At 43.6% G+C, this 19511-nt stretch overlaps 1 long non-coding RNA gene across 4 annotated transcripts in view; it reads right to left on the bottom strand.

The window, feature by feature from the left end:
• LOC309519600 overlaps nucleotides 1-19508 on the bottom strand; it is a 75187-nt gene extending 55679 nt beyond the window's left edge. For 2 of the 4 annotated variants that reach the window (XR_014213857.1, XR_014213858.1), the window contains exons 1-4: nucleotides 19351-19502; nucleotides 3780-3838; nucleotides 1516-1653; nucleotides 1314-1381 (exon numbers count right to left, since the gene is read on the bottom strand). This is a non-coding gene — a long non-coding RNA (uncharacterized lncRNA). Of the gene's footprint in view, nucleotides 1-1313; nucleotides 1382-1515; nucleotides 1654-3779; nucleotides 3839-19350 lie in introns of all 4 variants that reach the window. The other 2 variants (XR_014213855.1, XR_014213856.1) reach the window with 2 other exon arrangements.
• Between the last annotated feature and the right edge of the window lie 3 nt (nucleotides 19509-19511).

The raw sequence follows: 19511 nt of genomic DNA, 5'->3' as shown, positions 1-19511 counted from the left end.
TTGGGGAAAACTGAAAACACTGAGAAACTTCAATGAATTTTTTTCTATTTTAAAACCTCTTTAAGACTTTAAGATTTTATTCACTCAAAATGTGTAGCATTATTTCTTAAATGCAACACAATTCTCTAGTACTAAAAGTGGCAATTCCTGTGGATACTGTGGACATATGCAGGGGGCACAGGAGAGAGGGACTTGGGTGGCAAAGCTTAAGTTTTTTATTTAGTGTATGCTTGGGGGTTTTCTATCAGTGTCACTTGGGGAAGTTCTCTTTCTATTCACTTGTTATGTTTCCTTGGTGATGAAAGAGGTTGGGGTAGCCTAGGGTGTGGTTGATCATCTTTGGCTGGCTGCAGAGGGATTTGTTTGTGCTTGGGTGAGGGGGGTTGTCAGGTTAAGTTAGCCATATTGAATTGTATGCTGTTGGTGGGTTATGAGCTCTTTATAGCATGAGTGGGCATTGTTATCTTGGAAGATGTTCAGCAGGGCCAGTTCTGGGGTGACTTTGAGTACCTGTTTAGTTATTTTGCTTATTTCTGGTATGACTACACACACTCCTTTTCTGACTGGGTCCTTGATTACTTGGTTTGGTGGGATCTGCTGGTTCAGACACAGCATATGTCTGAGAAGGCCCCACAAGGGATCATGGGGAGAAGGTGCGAGGAAAAAACTGTTGTGACATTGATTTCTTTGGCAACTTGGAAGGGCTGTAGTGGGATCCACAAACGGCAACCTGGAACCCCACTGACCACTTAACTGCTCTCTTCTCCATCAGCTTGGGAGCTTTTTCTGAGATGCTTGCGGGGTATGATGGCATCAAGATGCTAACAGATCTGCCTGCCTTTGATCAGTTGTGCTTCAAGGGAAGCTCACCAGTCCTCTGATTCTTTAATATTTTCCAGCCCAGATAGATATTAACCAAAGGATCTCACAACAGTCATCTCCTTGCAGGTGCAAGGAAGCATAGGAGAATCAGATGCACCACAAGAGCATCTTGGATAGGATGGCTTTCAAAGAGGGCTAGACAACTGCATGGAGGAGAAGCCTATCAAAGGCAACTAGCCACAGTCATCTCCTTGCAGGTGCAAGGAAGCATAGGAGAATCAGATGCACCACAAGAGCATCTTGGATAGGATGGCTTTCAAAGAGGGCTAGACAACTGCATGGAGGAGAAGCCTATCAAAGGCAACTAGCCGTGATGGCTATCCTCTGCCTCCTCTGTTGGAGGGAGCAATGCTTCTGAAAAGCACTTGCTGGAAGCCACAGACTCACAAACGTGTTTCACAAGGGCCCCTTCCTTCCCTCTGCCCCAATACCTGAGGGTCATCATGTCTCTCCAGGGATTTGGCCACAACCAAGTATATGTTGGGGAAAGGCTCCCTTGCTGCAAAGAAAATGGAGCAATCAGCAGGCACCTGGCTCCCAGCCATGCTAGCAGCAGTCTGGCGCTTGAGGGTGGGGGACATGGGAAGGAAGCATTCCGATAGTATAGGGCACTCAATTGGCATTTCTACCTACCTGAACTCTGAGCCTTTCTGTCCTTGTTCTGGCATGCCTCTCTCCTAAGGAAGATGTAAGCTCTTGGTGGAAGCCACTGGTGGGGTGAGTGTTCCTATGATTCCCAAATGCTTCAGAGGCATCTTTTTGTTCCTTTAGCTGCTTGATATAATCATAATATGGCATGGTTGGAAGGGATCCCAAGGGTCATCTAGTCCAACCCCCGGCAATGCAAGGATCCTGCCCAAAGCCAGCCCTGGCTGGGTTCCAAACTCCAGCCTTCTGGTTACCATTGCAATTCTGCATTGTGTGGAGTTGGGGTCACCAACCTATGGCTCGGGGGCCAGTTAAGGCCTGAGGGACGCGTTTATCCGGCCCGCGGCGCCCCCTGCTGCCACCCATGGCCACCCGCTCTTAGCAGCGCAGCGCGAGGACATTTTCTAGTGCACATTCAGGTCGGATGAGGCCCCTGCACATGCGCACAAGCTATTTCCGGTGCTCCTCCAACCCAGAAGTGTACCGGAAATAGTGTATGTACAGGTGCACACTCCCCCGCCCTCCGTGCGATCGTTGCTCGAGACACCAGCCCTAGGCAAGGAAAGCTTAGAGACCCCTGATGTGGAGAAAGGGTAGAGAGAAATGTGTCGCTTACACTCTCATAACACTGATATGAGATCCACACTATGCAGACCTTTCAATAACTAAAGTCTAAAGGGCTGTTACATGGACGGTGGAGCAAGCTTGTTTTCTCCTGTTCCAGACGCCTTTAGGCCCTGAAGCAGTGACTCTCCTTCCTTGAAGGTTTTTAAGCAGTGCTTGGATGGCCATCGGCCATGGATCATCTAGTTGAGATTCTTGCATTGCAGGGGTGCCTTTAAAACACATGACTTCCCCCAAAATGATTCGTGCCATTGTGGCTCCCCTCTCAGACCTACAATCCCCAGAATCCTGAACAAACTACAATTCCCAGGATCATCTGGAAGAAGACATCTGGTTTTTAAAACAGGGATGGAGAACCTGCAGTTTGCTCACCCCCATTTCCTAGGAACCTGGAATGGGAAGCTCAAGTGCTTCTAACAGTATGGTTACAGGGAGCAACGTGTATAAAATATTGAATGTAATAGTAACTCTATTACATTGTATTACAAGGTAATTGTATCAGATTATGGGAATGTTAATGAGGGAGGGGGGAAAGAGAGATTGTGGAATCCTGGTGGTGAGTGATGATTGGATGAGGATTTGAAAGGGAGTTTAAATGCGAGGCAGTTGAGAGTCAGTTGAAAGCAATGGGTTCTGGAGTGGGTGGTTGGACAACTAACTATTCAGTTTAGGATCAGTAGTTTAGTCGTCATTTTTGTAAAAAGCAGCGTATGAGATAAAGAGAATTTGAGGCCATAAGCTCAGGTACACACATCATCCTACAATCATTTAGTGAATCATCCATACAGCCTCCTTTAGCGAGGGTGCAGTACCTAGGATCTGGAACAAACATTGATCTTTTTCGTTCATTTCTAAATTCATAGGTTTATGTTCTGGTTCTAATGATGTAATAGGGGTGGGGGCTCTGTAAATACTGGGGGCTGCCACATACTCCTTTTCTTCTTTTAAAAAAATATAATTTCCCCTTGTTTTCAAAAGCACATGCATTGTCTCTTTCTTCACATTCTTCAGTTATATTTGTTGTGAGACACTGGTGTTATATGCAGTGTAGGTCTGGGAAGAAAAGAGGGGACCAGCATTCAGATTTAAGAGGCATTTCTGCACCTGGAGGACATGCTGCCATCTTCATGGAAAGAACAAACGGGGCCTTCGATTGCTACTTGCCATCTTATGCAACAAAATCATTTATAAAGTACCGTACTCTAGTGCTAGCAACAAGGAAACCGACTGATATGTTATATTATGTTGTAATATAGCAATCATCACATCATCACAAGAATTACTAAAATGCAAATCAGATGTTAAACTGGGCCTTCCAGACAACCCAATGAACATCTTCACTTGTCTGTCTCTCAGATTTGTAATCCCCTTGAACTATTTAGCTCATGCAAGTAGTTAACTCTTTCAGCTAACTAGTCTTTTACCCTAGAGGTTTTCTCTCTCCCTTCAGTTCCTATTTCTCTCAGGTACCAGGGCAAAAAACTTTAAGAATATATTATCCCCAGTTGCGATATTGAAGGCATGCCTGGTGGTGCCGCATTGCCAAGAGCAGACCTCTTTAAATATAATTTCCACCCCCAAAACAGCCACAGTAATATTTATTTGGTCTTTTAGAATGGGTCTACCTTCCTGGAAGTTCTGGGTCCACAGCTGGGCTTGTTTTTCTTGTTGTTTTGTTTCAATGCTAATTAAAGGGGAGGAATAAGAATTAGAAAATGAATAAGAGCTATAGTGAATTCAAAAGATTTTGATCAATGGTAGTTCTCAGGTATCAACATCTTTAGCAGAACTGCCCACATTTTCAGATATTTGTTTGCAATCATTGAGACCATAAACTTGCTTCTGCAAAGGGTACTAAATTGCACATCGCAGAAAATATCTATGAATATTATTGGGATAAAAGTGCAGACACATAGCTCAACAAAGGGAGACAGAATGTAAGTTTAGAGAGGTACACAGAAAGTGTGCGTTTTCAGGAAGAAATGTATTGTGAGTTTTAATGGATATTAGGATTCTAACTAAAGTTATTGATCAGTAATAAAGAAAAAAGGAAAATATTTGATAACTTGCTAAATGAAAATGGGAATTAGCCCCAAAGAATCACAATAGTATTTTAACTATGGTACTATTCTGTTCTACATCATGTACTGAATAATTGCTCCCTAGACCTATGGAGATATTCCTTAGTTCAGAGCAGTATCTATTTCTTCTTCTTTGCTATTAGAGGTGAGAAAGACCTGCAGTGATAGATTAGGCTGGTCTTTCTGTGGGCTACTCTTTGATGGTTTCAGTTAAAAAGGACTTCTGACATTCTTTAACTACACAAGGGAGAAGGGCAGTTTTATGCGCAGACAATGCAACTCCTAAGGGAATCAAGACTAAAGTTAACTGCTTCATGATGGCCTGATCTGCTCAAGGAGCTCCCACTGGCTCTTCAAGCTACAAAATTGAAGAGGTTAGTCAGTTGTGCCCCTGCACAGAGGAGCAGGAAAAATACCATTGGAGATAATTCTCTGCATAAATGATCTAAGCAGAGAGGGACAGCACCTGATCCCCCAAACCCCCATTGCTGGATCATTGTTGCTGCCCATAACCCTTAGCAAGTTCCCAAGAGAAAGGAGATGTATCAGCTTGGGCTGCTCACTCTTTTAAACTCCCTGTTCATTAACTCCACCCAACCTCATTAATCAAAGCTGGAATAAAATGAGCCCTAGAGAATGCAGAGTTTCCCCCTCTGTTTCCAAGCTGCTTTAATTACATTCTCAGTGGGAGGGTTTCTTACACACACAGGCTCACTACTGGCCCACTGCCTCGCAGGGATTTGGAGACACTGGCCACAGAGCCTCAGGTCACGACCTGGCCAGAGTAAAATAGACATCTTGACCTCTTTTTTGTGTCCACTTGACAAGTACATGTGCGTTTTCATAGCTCTGAAGTACCCAAGATGACAGAGAAAAGAGAGTCAATTGGTTGTTTCATCTATTCTCATTCAGTGCATTTTGGAGACCTCACTTCAGTACAAAGCAGCAGAACCCAATAGCAACCCAACAAAGCCAGATGGTACCAATTCATTTCTGACAACAGCTATTATATCAGCCCTGACTGCTGAGGTCTGTATTAACACAAACACAATTAATGATATGCAATTACTGCTTTTCCAGATTGCAAGGAGTCACTAATAGGAATAGATGCTTATTTATATGTGGTAAGGGGTGTTAAAAGTGACGGATAACCTCTGTTCAACTTAAGGCAGAGGTGGGGAACCTGCGGCCCTGCAAATGTTGTTGGACTCAAGCTCCCATCAGTCCAAGGCAGCATGGCCAATGGTCAGAAATGATGGGATTGTAGTGCAGCTACATATGCTGCAGAGTCATAGGTTTCCCACCACTAAGTTAAAGGGTGTGCAAGCTCTTGAGATTCATAATCTTCTCCAGACTAAACTGTCTGAAATTCTAAATTTGAACTTGAATAAAGTTCAAAACTATGTAAGGTCAGACACCCACACCATACATTTAAAGCACATGGCTTATCCCATATAATCCTGGGAATTGCAATTAAAGGGGCTGAGAACTGTAGCTCTGTAAGAGGTAAACTACAGTTCCCAGGATTCTTTTACAAAAGTCATGTGCTTTAAATGTATGGTGTAGATGTGACGTAAGAATTTTACATTTTCTGAAACTAGGATGGTAACTATGTTTTATAGCAACTTAGTACATTCTTCAAATGTGGTCATGGAAATCTTCTTCAGTCCAATAAATTTGGCATGGATTTCCACCAGAGAGAAAATTACACAGAAAATTAATTATGTTACTCTTTTGTATTTATGTAATATTTTCTAAATATACTGTTGGGCCTCAGGAGTCTGCTCCAGGTGTTTGGTGCAAAGATACAGGTAAGCTGATTTTCAGCACAGGAGGGATATGGTCAGGGCCAGTTCAAAAGTACACAAATCAGGATCCAAGGAGCCATCTGCACTGCTACTCCCACTGGCCTGGAAAATTGCTCAGACTGAAAAGCAGCTTCTGAAGCCCAAGTTTTGTAATAAATGGCTGTTCCAAATTAGTCTACTGTATTCAGGCTGACGGGTACTGCAGCCTAGATGGTGCCCTTGATCCCCCATATTTGGCAAGGCACCAGTGGTACAGGACATCAAGACACCAGAGCCTGGCTCATGAATGCACCCCTCCTGCCCTTCCCTTACAATAAATACATTCGTTCCATAGGCTCTGGCGAGACATTCTACAACCATGAAGTGGTATGAAGGAAAGTTTCCTAAATTTCATGGGTTATGCACCAACCTGCTCTCCAGGCTCAAAACCAGAAGGGATTTGAGGTATGAGAAGATAGCAGTTCAATAATTACTTTGGGCCAAACTACACGTGATGTGAGAAATCAGTGTTTAGGTGCCTAACAGTTTTTTAAAAAAACTTAAAAGCAACCATATGAACAAACTGGATTAAGGTAGTGGTGCTGTCAGTCTGTGCTATTTTTTTAATTACACACTCCACAGGGAAGAAAATATATCTTTGTTGTTTCTGGTTTTTTTTACCCAGCAAGACCATTATAGCAATCTCAAAGGTGATATTGGGCAGTATTTTTTTATTTATTACTTACTTGGAGAAATAAGTAAGGGAGGCAAAGACTACATATTCTCAGTCCTGTGGCCCCAAGCCATACCCAGTTACTTTTAAGCTATGCTTTTTTTAAAAAAAAAAAAAAAAGTATTTGGAGGTCTGAAAATAGATATCCCACATCATGTGTACTTTGGCCCCCGCTTGCTGTAAATCAGTAGTAAAAATCAGATAAACCCTCACAAAACCACTCTCTGAAAAAAAGGAAGGAAACTTAATTTGAGGTCCCCTTTGGCCTATGCTGCATTCAGATATTTCACTTCTGAATGCTTTAAACTAGAAAGGGCAAGAAAGAGAAGCTAAGAGTTGCTAGCTTCTATTTTTATATAGCACTACTTTGAATTTCTCAATAAATCTTATTTTCACAGGGTTTCCCTGGCAGTGGACAAGGTAGGCACAAGGTTACCAGAAGCAGAAAAATATGCAATCAAATGCATACAAATCCCTCATTGAGGGGATCAATAGGCCAGCAGGCAGGCAGGCACGCAGCCAAGCTAACTCTCCTTCAGAAAAGAGCAAAAGAGCAGAAAATACTGTTTTAGGCTGCAATCCTATACACACTTACTTGGAAGTAAGCGCTACTGAACTCAATGGAACTTACTTGTGGGCAGCCATGTATTGGATTGCACTGTATGTTTCAAAATGAGCTGCTCCCAGATTTCTTCTATTTTCTTGAGAAGTGGGTTAAAGCTATAAATGGTAAGTAGGAAGTGAGGAAGGCTGCAGTCTTCCCTGTCTGCAAACTCCATATACTGCAACAAATTAGCACTGCGGTCAAAGGATGCCTGCATTTCAGAGCAATTACTATGCAAGATTGTAGCTGTTCTGTCTCAGGTGTAAAAAGTTAAAATATGCAAATACTTCTCCATCCCCTGGCCAGTTATATTTCTGATTTTGAAACTTCTTATTTTTATGAAGACATTCTGAGCATATGATCTGTTCCATGCATTCCTACATCCAAATGTAGATCAGTAGGAGGAATTGTCTGCATGATTTGATTAGAAAGGGAGATGGGATTTGCATAAATAAATAAATAAATAAATAAATAAATAAATATATATTCCCCCTCCCCTTTCACGGTTCAAGGCACCCAGCCACGACCTCTTTCAAAATACTCTATTGCATTCTGCCTGCCCAGTTTAGTTTTATGTCCCTTTCCCTACCCCTCAACATCTCTACAGTGGTACAAAATCACCTTGCTTGCTTTCAGAGGAGAATATATTAATCAGAGATTCTCCATTTCTCACCAAACCTGCCTCAAAAATGCTTAGTTCTCAGGAGTAATCTTCTGCCATCTCCTTCTACCAGCAATTATAAAGATCTGATCACAAGCTAAAGTGATCATAATTTGCATTGGGGTAATACATTTAAGTGCTTACCATATTTCGTTACATATAAGTAAACTTTATGTTTGTCAAGCACAGGCAAGATTTTCTTGATTCATTTGAGATTTTGCACTGATCTAAGAAATTGTGAGAGAGAAATATGGCAAAACCTTAGGAAGTTTCAGAGGGACACAGTTCAATGCATGAAAAACTGAGAAAATGTAAAGTTTTTCTACGGAACACTTCTGTTGTAGGAATGGCAGTGTCAGTGTATGAGTTTGGCTCATGACAGTCCACCCAGCTCCAATATTATCATTATTACTACAGAGATCTTTTGTTACAGACACCACAGATTCCCTCATTACAATAACCCCACACACATCAAGCTAATGAGAGGCTATGTAATAGGAAAGCTGTGTGTGGCACCCTGCATGCCCATGTGTGTGTTCTGGGATGTGAAAGAGAATTACTCCACTATCTATAGCCCGCTTAGCACCTGCTCTTCTGTCCGTTGGGGCAGGCTGGCCTAAGGTGTTACTGAGACCTCGGGGAGAAGGCTCAGCTGGGGCTGCAGTTGGTAAAAGGGTCTGCAGAGAAGAGAAGCAAGAACCAGAATCTGTTACACTTAAGTATGACAACAGAGAACGATAAATTTGAAACAGATGCTCTTCAAATGAGCTGTCTGCCAACAAAGTGATTGCTGAGAGACTCTGGCCTCCACCAGGAGGAAGTCTCTGAGAGTCTATCCAAGTTTAACATAAGTTTATTATTATACAAACTATTCAAGTTGCAATCAGGACAGTTCTTTCCCTATTCTCTCCCAGAGGACCATAGACATGGCAATTAAAAACAAGGAAAGAGCCTTCCAGGGAAAACCTTGGAATAGATCATATGACACCCAAATGGGAGCTGATGAACTGTAGCACTGCTTAACTTTATCTATCAGCCAGTTCAATACTGTTTTATTATAAAGAACTGTTTCTGTGTTGCCCAAGTTTGAAACACACAATCATAGTACTATTTGTTAGACCAGGAACTTGCTGAGCTCAAAAATATTTTAGAAATTGAGACTATTTATACCTCTAACCATTCCTTCCTTACCAACCACTGTATTAAACCCACAAACACAATCCCTTCTCCCCACTACCCAAAAACCTTTGGCAGCACTCTGCCCCTCAATTTGCAACACAGATTCTGTCTTTCAGAATCTGCAGAATGCCTTCATAACCACAATGATAGGAGGAAGATATGTGAGGCACTGAGAGGAAGGATAATTGATGGCAAAATCCAGTGAGCCTGCTTCAGCAGGAGCAGCTATGAAAAAATATGGTACCTGCTGACCACAAGTCAATGAGGTTCTTCTGTCATGTCATTCAAATGTCTTCTGTCATGAATAAAGGAGAAAGTGATGGGGAGAATACAGTCATACCTCATGTTACATCCGCTTCATGTTACATTCTTTCAGGTTACATCCCGCAGCAACCCGGAAGTACCAGAAAGGGTTACTTCCGGGTTTCGCCACTCGCGCATGCGCAGAAGCACAAAAATGACATCATGCACATACGCAGAAGCGGCAAATCGCAACCCGCGTGTGTACAGACACGCCACTGCGGGTTGTGCTCTTTTCATGTTGCGAACGGGCCTCCGGAACGGATCCCGTTCGCAACCAGAGGTACCACTGTAATAAGGAAGTGGGAGAAACTGATGAGGCAGTATAGAAAGAAGCAATATGGGGTTCCCGGCTATGTCACGAGTCAATGGTGACTGCCGCCCGCTGCCCTCTGCAGACAGTGGGGAGGTTCAGGCAAGTTATGAGGCAAAAATCCTGGCAATGTTCTCCAGTGGGGTCTGGGGAGCTCACTGCATCCCACTGTGCTGCTCAAGCCTGTGTCTGCCAACCTGAAAGGCAGAAAAGGTGCAACCTGTGAGTGTGTCCCTACCATGGACGAGCCTCCATCTCTGGCATGATTTATGGTTGGTTCCTCCTTAATCTGGAATATTGGCGTTAATCAAGAGGCGCTTCTAGACCAGTGTTTCCCAACCCGTGTTCCGCGGCACACTAGTGTGCCGCGAGACGTTGCCTGGTGTGCCGTGGGAGGGAGGCAGGCGAGTCGGGCGGCGAGAGGCGGGGCGGCATCTCCTGCTGGATGCAAATCCAAACATGGCGGGCGCCTCCCTCGCTCCTTTGTAGGCGGACCATCGAGAAAGAAAAGGAGGCGAAAGAGCGAGAGAAGGCGCCTGCGCGGAAAGAGGAGCGAGCAGTGCGCCTGCGCGCCGCGGCGCCCGAGTGCAGTGAAATTCCGTGAAGAGGGGAGGGGGGGGCTGGAAAAGAGAGAAAGGAAAGATTTTTCATTTTTTTTAAAAAAAGAAAGGAAGAGGGAAAGAAGAGAAAAAGCGGCAGAAGCTGAGGGGAAAGTTTCTGTGAGGGAGAGAGAGAGAGAGAAACGCGGGGCTGGCAGGACCCCTCCTCTTCCGCCACGCGTCGCCCGCCACCGCCTCAGAATCTCCTCAGGAGCGGCGGCGGCTGCTCCCCCTCGCCCCCTTCCTCCCCCCCCAGCCCCCTCCCAACCCCCGGACGAGGGACGTGAGGCGGCGCCGCTGAGAGGACGGGAAGGCCCCCGGCGGCGGGGTCGGCTCGAGCAAGGAGGGGCGAGCGCTAGCCGGCTGGCTCTAGCCCGGCAAGAGGAGGAGGAGGAGCACGCCGTCGCTTCCACAGCGGCCGCCCCACACTCCCCTCCATGGGCACCGGCGGGGAGAATGACGGAGCTCCAGTCTGCGCTGCTACTGCGGAGACAGCTGGCAGGTCGGTCCGTCCGTCGGTCGGGGCAAAACACACCACAGCGCAGGCAGAGGCAGGCAGGCCCGTCTCTCCCTGCCCCCCCTCGGACCTGGCCGGCCTGGGGTTTGCACCCCAAACATTCATGTCCACCCCAGCTACACAAGCCACAACTTGCTCTCAGTTCGATCTGTCAAATAACTCACCTATCATTCACATAAAGAACCTAGTCTATCCTCAAACGTCAGAATGTACCTCCTCTCTAGCTTCCCCCACTTCATCTAGGCACTTTCAGCCCTTACTTAACCCACCCCAGCCTGCTTACTCTTCCTTCATTTGCTATAAAAACTAAATACAGAGAGAGACTGAGAGCTGTTGACGAAGAGCTACGTGTGTGTCTTTCTTCGATTCCAGCCAGAATATCAGCTTTGTGTTCAGCCAAACAGGCCCAGGTTGCGCACTGAATAAAGTATTTTATAATTTTTCATATTTCTGTTTACTTACTATTTCATAATAAAGTAATTATAAAATACTTTCTTTGTGTTTATTTGATTCCTATTAAAGAGAGTTACTTTATATATAGTCAATATAGGCACAGAGTTAATTTTTTAAACATTTTCTAATGGTGGTGTGCCTCGAGATTTTTTTCATGAAACAAGTGTGCCTTTGCCCAAAAAAGGTTGGGAAACACTGTTCTAGACCAACATGTGACAATGGGCTGCAATTAATCAGCTGCTGAAAGGACTAGGTTTTGCCCTTTGACAGTATTGAATGTTTTTTTCTGAAGCTTGAGAATCCTTACAACAGTGTTTCCCAACCTTTTTTGGGCAAAGGCACACTTGTTTCATGAAAAAAATCTCGAGGCACACCACCATGCCAGATAGGGAAAGGTCACTTTTTACTTATGTAAAAATAAAAAAAATAAAAATAGTAACAGCATAGAAGGTAATGGTTAGGCTAGCATCCCTCTTCCAAATATGCTAGGTTTTTATTTGCAGGGACTGTTCTACATGGGAAAGCATTCAGCACTGTCATTCTCCCATCTGCCATCTGAATTGGTACTATTCTGGGTCAACTTACTCTGCTGCATGTGTAGATGAAAATGGCACCAAGTGTGGGGGAGGGGGCAGAACAGGTTTCAGATACAGGATATTAAGCATACACGTACTTCAGATTGAACTGGTTGCTTGCTTTGCAAGTTTTCATTTCCCAAATGACTGCCTTGGCAAGCGCAATACCTACCAGGCTCAACGCCGGTCTCGCGCTGCCGCTTCCCGCGCTCTCAAGGACCCGGGAGCAGGAAGGCGTGAAGGGAATCCCGAAGGCGCGAAAACCTAGCGCATGCGCAGGCCTTCCGCCTGCGACAGCCCAGTAGGCCGGCCGAAGCGAGCGGCGATGGGATGTGGGAGGGAGCTCGCTTGCCGCCCCGCGTGTGCCTATGTGGGGCACGTTACAGCCCCGTGACGTCAGCGCCACGCAGGCAGCCAGGCAGGCAGACGGCGAGAGCCCCGCGCTGGGCGGCCTCTCCTCGCTGCCGCCGCCCCGCCTCTCGCCGCCCGACTCGCCCGCCTCCCTCCCACGGCACACCAGGCAACGTCTCACGGCACACTAGTGTGCCGCGGAACACCGGTTGGGAAACACTGCCTTACAACAGCCGGGAAAGGAAGGGGGAGGACAAAGGTGCTTGGTGCTGTCATATGGCCTACTTTTTTCTTGTCCTCCCCTGTAAAATGATTATGGTCTGTCCTACAAACCAAACTTGCAAAATATGGTTCAACTCCTTCAGAGCTCTGTCTTGGACAGTGGCTTGGTTTATATGACATGTAGTGCCAAATCAAGGTTTTCTATAAAACAGATGAACCTGATTGTATTGTGCAAAGAAAAGAAAGCCAAAACATGCATTTATATAATGCCAAGCAAAGATTTAGTTTTGCATTCCATGTGATCAGAACTGCTATTCAATAGAGGGCTCTGAAGACTGAAGGAGCTGGAATTGTGTGCTGTTTTCATTTATAGACACACGGCCTTTTACTTCAGCTTTTAGAGTTCTTTGTGTGAAAGAACTCTTAGAAAATTTGCAAGGCAGGTCTGGGAGCCCATAATTTAATCTGAAGTCAGGGCACCTTGTAAATGCAGCACACATTAAACATAGATTATGTGCACCAAACCCTGCAGGTCCTGCGGCAAGACTGTGCTCAGTTATGCTGCAACGCTGAGCTCCAGGGCTATTCAGTAACCTTTAATTTCAGTGGAATCATTCAAACCACTGCAGTGCAGAGAGGAACTCTCTAACCTATGCACTCTAGTCCAGAGAAAGATAGAATAAATGTGACTTGGCTGCAAGGTATTAAAATTAAATTCAAACAGCCAGGACAAGTGAAAACCATCCAGGACTTGATTGCAGTAGTAAAATGCTTCACATATTGAGGAAAGTTGAACCGCAAAACATGTCCTATGCATCCATTTTAATTATTGATATGAGGAAACAGTATTTTTATACAAAAATATACCCTGTTAAAAAGCAGTACAAATATTTGATATAAAATATTTGAAGTTACACCAAAACACATAGTTTATGATTATTCATATGACTGAACTAGTATAACTATTTTCTGGGAACAATTCCATAACATAACCAAATTTAGCTTGAATCTGCGATTCTGCTTACAAACCCAGCCACAGAAAATGCACATGGATAGTGAATTATGGTGCAACCTTTCATCACTCATGTAGATAGGGGATCACATTTTAGTGGATTCCTGCGCACATAAATTGAATGTAATTTAGGACAGAGACTTAACAGAAAGCATTCTGATAAAATGTTCTGTTATCTCAATGAAGACAACCCTGAAAGAAGATAATACTGACAGTCCAGTGTCACTAAACAAGTCATAAACCTGGCAGTTTTATAGGGGGTAATGGTTCCCTCTAGTGCTCTGATGCAGGATAGCATTTTACAATCAAGCTATATTCACCAAGATTGGGAAACTGTTTGGAACACATGTTCCATGATGATGCTACAATTTAGGAGCTTCCTACAAAGATATGGTACTGGGGATGCTTCATTTACAAATACAATACAATTTTAAACATCAAAAGCAGAAAGGCTAACAAACAATCTGAAAATACCAGCTCCCTTCTACCAAGGAATGATGTGGAATTTATGTGTTAGAAGAAACACTATTTAAAAATAGGCTGGGAGATTGTGAACTTGCTCTTGGCCAGAGGTCTAAACAGTTCCCTTGCAGAGGGCTCCCCTCCCCAATCACCCCATCCGTTTCAGCTATTCTCCTATCTCCCCTCCCTTCTCTCCCTCTGGTATCTCACTACTCATTAGGCCTAGGGCTCCAAATTGCCTAGTTCTGACACCGGGCATAGTATTAATACTCTACTTGGCCTCAATGGGATTAAGAGAGTAAATTTTAACTATAATAATGAAGCAGAAAGTATAGAAATGATATCACCATGTATGTGAAGAAACGCTGGTGCCAGCATACCTGACACATGAACAGACTTGCTGCCCTATAAAATATTTACAAAATGGAACTCCTGACGGAGACTTACCACAATTAGGAAAACGACAATGTCCAATACAGAATTAATCCAGAACAGATTCAAAAACCACACAAATAAATTTTTGCTGCAAGCCTTGTCTGGTTCCCATTGCAGTGGTGGATCTTGGGGTCTCAAATTTCAGCGGTACCCTGTGCGACACCAAAATACTGCACCCACCCCTCCTCTTGCTCTCATTCTAATAATAATTGCAGCGTCCTCTGTGGTGCCCCCGAGGTCCCATGCCCAGTATGACTGAACGCATTGCACTCCCCTATATCCGCCTCTGAACATATAGCTAGGCAAAATTTGGCTGGGTGAATCCGAATCCAGATGCATCAGGGTAGTAATGAAGTGAGAATCCAATCATGAGGAAAGAAAACAATAAATTCCACTATAGCACATATAGGAAACCACCATACTGAATGTTTGATTGTTCACCAAAAGCTATAGAACACTGAATGGCATTTGGAAGGGAAAGCTGAGTGACGACATTGGCTTGCTACAAGTCCCTAATAGCTTATACTTAGTATGCTAGAAGGAGGCATAGCTAGCTGGCTTGTACAGTGAACACACAAGCACTCCTATTAGGAAGTACGTAAAGCTGTACTGCAACATTTTGTTGCAATTCCCACTTGTTTCTATTAATGGTAACTGAAACAGTATCTGATTTGATGCATAGAGAGAACAGAAGGACTAGTAAAGGGAGCGTACAAAATATGTGGATTTCTTGCTATGTGAGGATTAATACTGCTAAAACTAGCACCTTTTGGGGGCTCCAAAGGACAATGACAATCAGCACACTTCACAGAGCAAAAGCTGCACATACTCCCATCTCTTGGCATTTAACAGAAGACACTTGCAGAATTTTGCACGAACTGAATCTCCTGAGACAGCTCATATTACTATCATCAAACCCTGAAATTTAGAAGCATCTATCTTTTCCAAAAGGGAAAAACAAAATGTGCAGTAGATGTAATTGACAGTTGTTCTAGAAACTATAGCAACCTGCTTACTGAAAACCAAGGCAAGGTCCAGGATGATATTGAAGCTGGTCACCCATCAATTATTAGCATTTTACACATACTAACTGCTACACCACATTTGCTCTCAGAAAATTGGATCCAGGCATAGCCATGCTTAAACCAAGTGAAATCAATGATAATTAAGTAAATGGTGACTTACTTAAATCCCATTGATCTTAATAGGTCTACCCTATGTAGACGGCTACATCCGGATCTAACACCCAGAGGCCTAGTGTGATGCAGTGGTTAGAATAAGGGTAGCCCACAAATCCCACCAGCTTCTAACACCCATGTTAGAATGCTGTACTTGGCACCAGGGAGGCCCAAGTTAAAATCTTTCTCAGCCATGAAGTCCACTGTGCCCTTGTCCAGTCACTCCTGTGCACTCTCTCTTTGCCTAAGCTCCCCAAGGGTTGTTACATGGATATTACCAGTGCAAGTGGTGAAGGACTCTTATCCACTCCTCTGAGCTCCATGCAAGGTAAATAGAATAATGTAATAAGGGAATGAAAGCAGTAAGTGTGGAAACAGTACTTTGCTTGTCTCTAAATGGTACCTCCACCCTCAAATGCACTGCACTGAAGCAGCTTGTTTCAGGACAAACAAACAAAAAAAGATTATGTCACTCAGTCAAACTTTCAATAGCCTGGTTTGCACACCACAGTAAGCAGACTATGTCTTCCCATGATTGCATAAATGTGCTGGAAGAGATCACACCATCTTTGATCATCCCTAGCCCTCTTAGCTTAGGTTTGGCTTAGTATGTAGTCCAAACCTGGTTTCATGGCTTACCTTTCTCCTCCTTAAGTAGGAGTTGTAGCCAAGGTTCATTTTTGGCTACAGCTCATGGTTACCAAGGAGAAAGTCTAACCAGAAACTTGTTTGGGTCACACACTAAAAATACTGGGAAAGAGACACAAAGCAGGTACAATCTCCTACCCACATGTCCACAGACCAGTCTAAAATTGTCTCTTACTATTCACCGCCCCATGCAGCATTGTCCACAAGAACGGCAAAACCAAATCATGGCTTTCGACAAATCAACACCATATGTTTAAAACATGGGGTTTCCTCCACCCCAAGAATTTTGGGAACTGCAGTTCATCTGTCCCAGAGCCACAATTCCCAGAATCCTTGACAAAGTAGAGTTCCCAGGATTCCTTGGGGGAAATCATATGCTTTAAACAGACGGTGGGGGTGTGACCAGCTACAGGGCATTTGATTGCTTGTTGGGAGGGACAGTGGTCCAATGAAGTAGTAGTGCAGGATACATATATCCTTTCCCCCGACAGGGACTCTACGCAGCTTACACAATCCCATCCCCTCACACATTTTTATGTTTACAACAACCTTGTGAGGTAGGTTAAGGAGAGGTCATAATTTGCTCAAGGTGACAGGTGCATCTGTATAAATGAGGTACATGGGTGTGGTGAGATCGAATGGCAAAAGAATCTTCCTGGTGTAGAAGAGAAGGTCCCTATCTTCATCAGAGAAATGTTGGAGGGTACGCTACCGTGACAGAGGGTTTGTCCACAATGAGGTCCAGCTCCAAGGGCCTCCTAGCAGTTCCCTCCCTGCGAGAAGTGTGGTTACAGGGAACAAGGCAGGGAGCTTCTTTGTAGTGGCACCCGCCCTGTGGAACACCCTCCCATCAGACGTCAAGGAAATAAATAATTATAGTCGTACTTTGGTTATCGAACGCCCTGGAACTCAGATGTTTTGGCTCCCAATTGTTCTGGTTTCTGAACGTTCTTTTGAAAACTGAACATCTGCCACGGCTTCCACAGCTTTTGATTGGCTGCAGGAGCTTTGGTTTTCAAATGTTTTTGGAAGTCGAACATGTTGGTCACTTTAAAATGTGAAGGTTCATTATTATTTCACAAGTTGTGTATGTCTTTAAGGGCCAGGGCCAGGGCAAATAACGAGACCCAGTCTTACAGCTGTGAAACATAGCAGGTGCTGCTGAGTTGTGTTAATCAAGCTGTGTCAGCAATTGGGTATAGTATATAAGGAGCAGCACCTAGCTCTCCCATTACCCTGGGGGGTGGGTTGGTGGTTGGGTCATGTTTGTTGTTGTTTAGTGTAAAAGGAGTATTTGTTTTTGTTATTAAAACCTTTGTTAAAGCTATTTTTGAGTTTCTGGTTATGCATGGTCTCCCCAGCAAGCTCTCTGCAGCGCTACTATACTGCAAAAAGCCAACAGAACAAACTTCCAGAACGGATTCCGTTTGACTTCCAAGGTACGACTGTATACAGAAATCCCTGCCAACCAATTCTCATAAGGGAATGGATACATATGCATATACATATATATCCATTACATGGGACAAAAAAGGACAGGTTGCCACGGTCTGTCTAAATTTGAGACTTTTAAGCAAATTATCATACAAACTGGTAGGGGCTTTTTCTTAGAGGGGTTGTTCATTGGTAAGAAAAATGGAATAGGAGCTTGTAAGAAATTGGTTTTCAAACGTTTTGGAAGTTCGGACTTCTGGAACTGATTCTGTTCAACTTCCAAGGTATGACTGTATCTGACTTTTTGAAGGTATCTGATGTTTAATGTTTGATGTTTTATCGTGTTTTTAATACTCTGTTGGGAGCTGCCCAGAGTGGCTAGATGAGCGAGCTACAAGTAATTATTATTATTATTACTGTATTATTATTCCACTTACCCAGTGCTTAGAAAGCAGTTTTTCCTTTGTCCCATTGCTCACTACAAAATCTGAACAAACTTCAATCCTCAGAAGAAGGATTTAGGTTTTTTCCCCCTTTTGGGAAAAAAGGAAGGAAAACTTCCCAAGTAACTGTCTAGTTACAGTGGTACCTTGGTTCTCAAACGCCTTGGTTCTCAAAAGCCAAAAATCCACAAGTGTTCCAGTTTTTGAATGTTTTTCAGAAGCCAAACATCCGATACTGTTGTCAGCTATTGCTTCTGGGGTACCCGCACCAATCAGAAGCTGCGCCTTGGTTTTCAAACATTTCAGAAGTCAAACGGACTTCTGGAACAGATTTAAGTTTGGCACTTTTGTTTTTGCTATTTATTTTGCGTTTTTGGTTTTTGAGGCTTTTTTGGTTAGTTTGTTTTGTCACTGCATGGAAACCAGTTCAGCTACTGATTGTGTGACTGTGGAAATGGATAAAAGCCGTTTTGATGTATTGTGTCTTTTGTTTTTTTTAATGTATTGTAATGTATTGATTTGTATTGTTTACTTTTTCTCTTTTTTTTACTACTTTCTGTAATCCTTAAACTTTTAATAAATATTATTTTTTTTAAAAAAAGGAAATGGATAAAAGCCCACAACCAATGACTATCATCAGTGCATGTAAGAATTTTTTTTAAAAATATATATCATCTACAATACTATCTTAGTTATTTTATAGTACAGTACATTGCATATTGCTTTCATTTTATGGATCAATCGTCTCTTTAGATAGCAAAATTCATGTTAAAATTCTGTTTTATGGTTTTTTTTAAAAGTCTGGAACGGGTTAATCTGTTTTGCATTACTTTCTATGGGAAAGCCTGCCTTGGTTTTGGAACGGACTTCCAGAATAGATTAAGTTTGAGAACCAAAGTACCAGGGCCTGATTTAGGTTCGATGAGGCCCTAAGCTGCTGAAGGTAACGGGGCCCTTTATATGTCCAGCTGCCCTTTGTCGACAACAAATTGTCGCTGTTTTTTGTGTTGAATATATGATAATTTAGGTACCTAAAGGGCATCTAAAACCATTTGCACATAACAAAATATGTATTTTATCAAAGTCATTGTTGAACTGAAATACAATTAAGTATATTAATAGTGATTGGGGGGGAGGCAAGAGAGTGGGGCTCTAAGCTATAGCTTGTTTAGCTTATACGGCACTGAAGGTACCATTGTATTCGCTTACTTCGAAACATGGTCCTGCTGCGCCTGAGGCGAGGCTCGCCTGAGGCGCCTCACGCGCCTTTTCCCGCCTTCATCCTCTTAACAACCCTTAAAACAACCGTTAAAACGCTCCTGCCACGGCACGCGCTGCAACGCTCTACCTAACGCGCACGCGCACACCAC

The sequence above is a fragment of the Podarcis vaucheri genome (genome assembly GCF_965113315.1).
Source record: "Podarcis vaucheri genome assembly, chromosome: 15".
Taxonomy (NCBI): Eukaryota; Metazoa; Chordata; class Lepidosauria; order Squamata; family Lacertidae; genus Podarcis; species Podarcis vaucheri.
The sequence above is the reverse complement of the archived record's forward strand: the minus strand, read 5'-3'. Positions and strand labels throughout refer to the sequence as shown.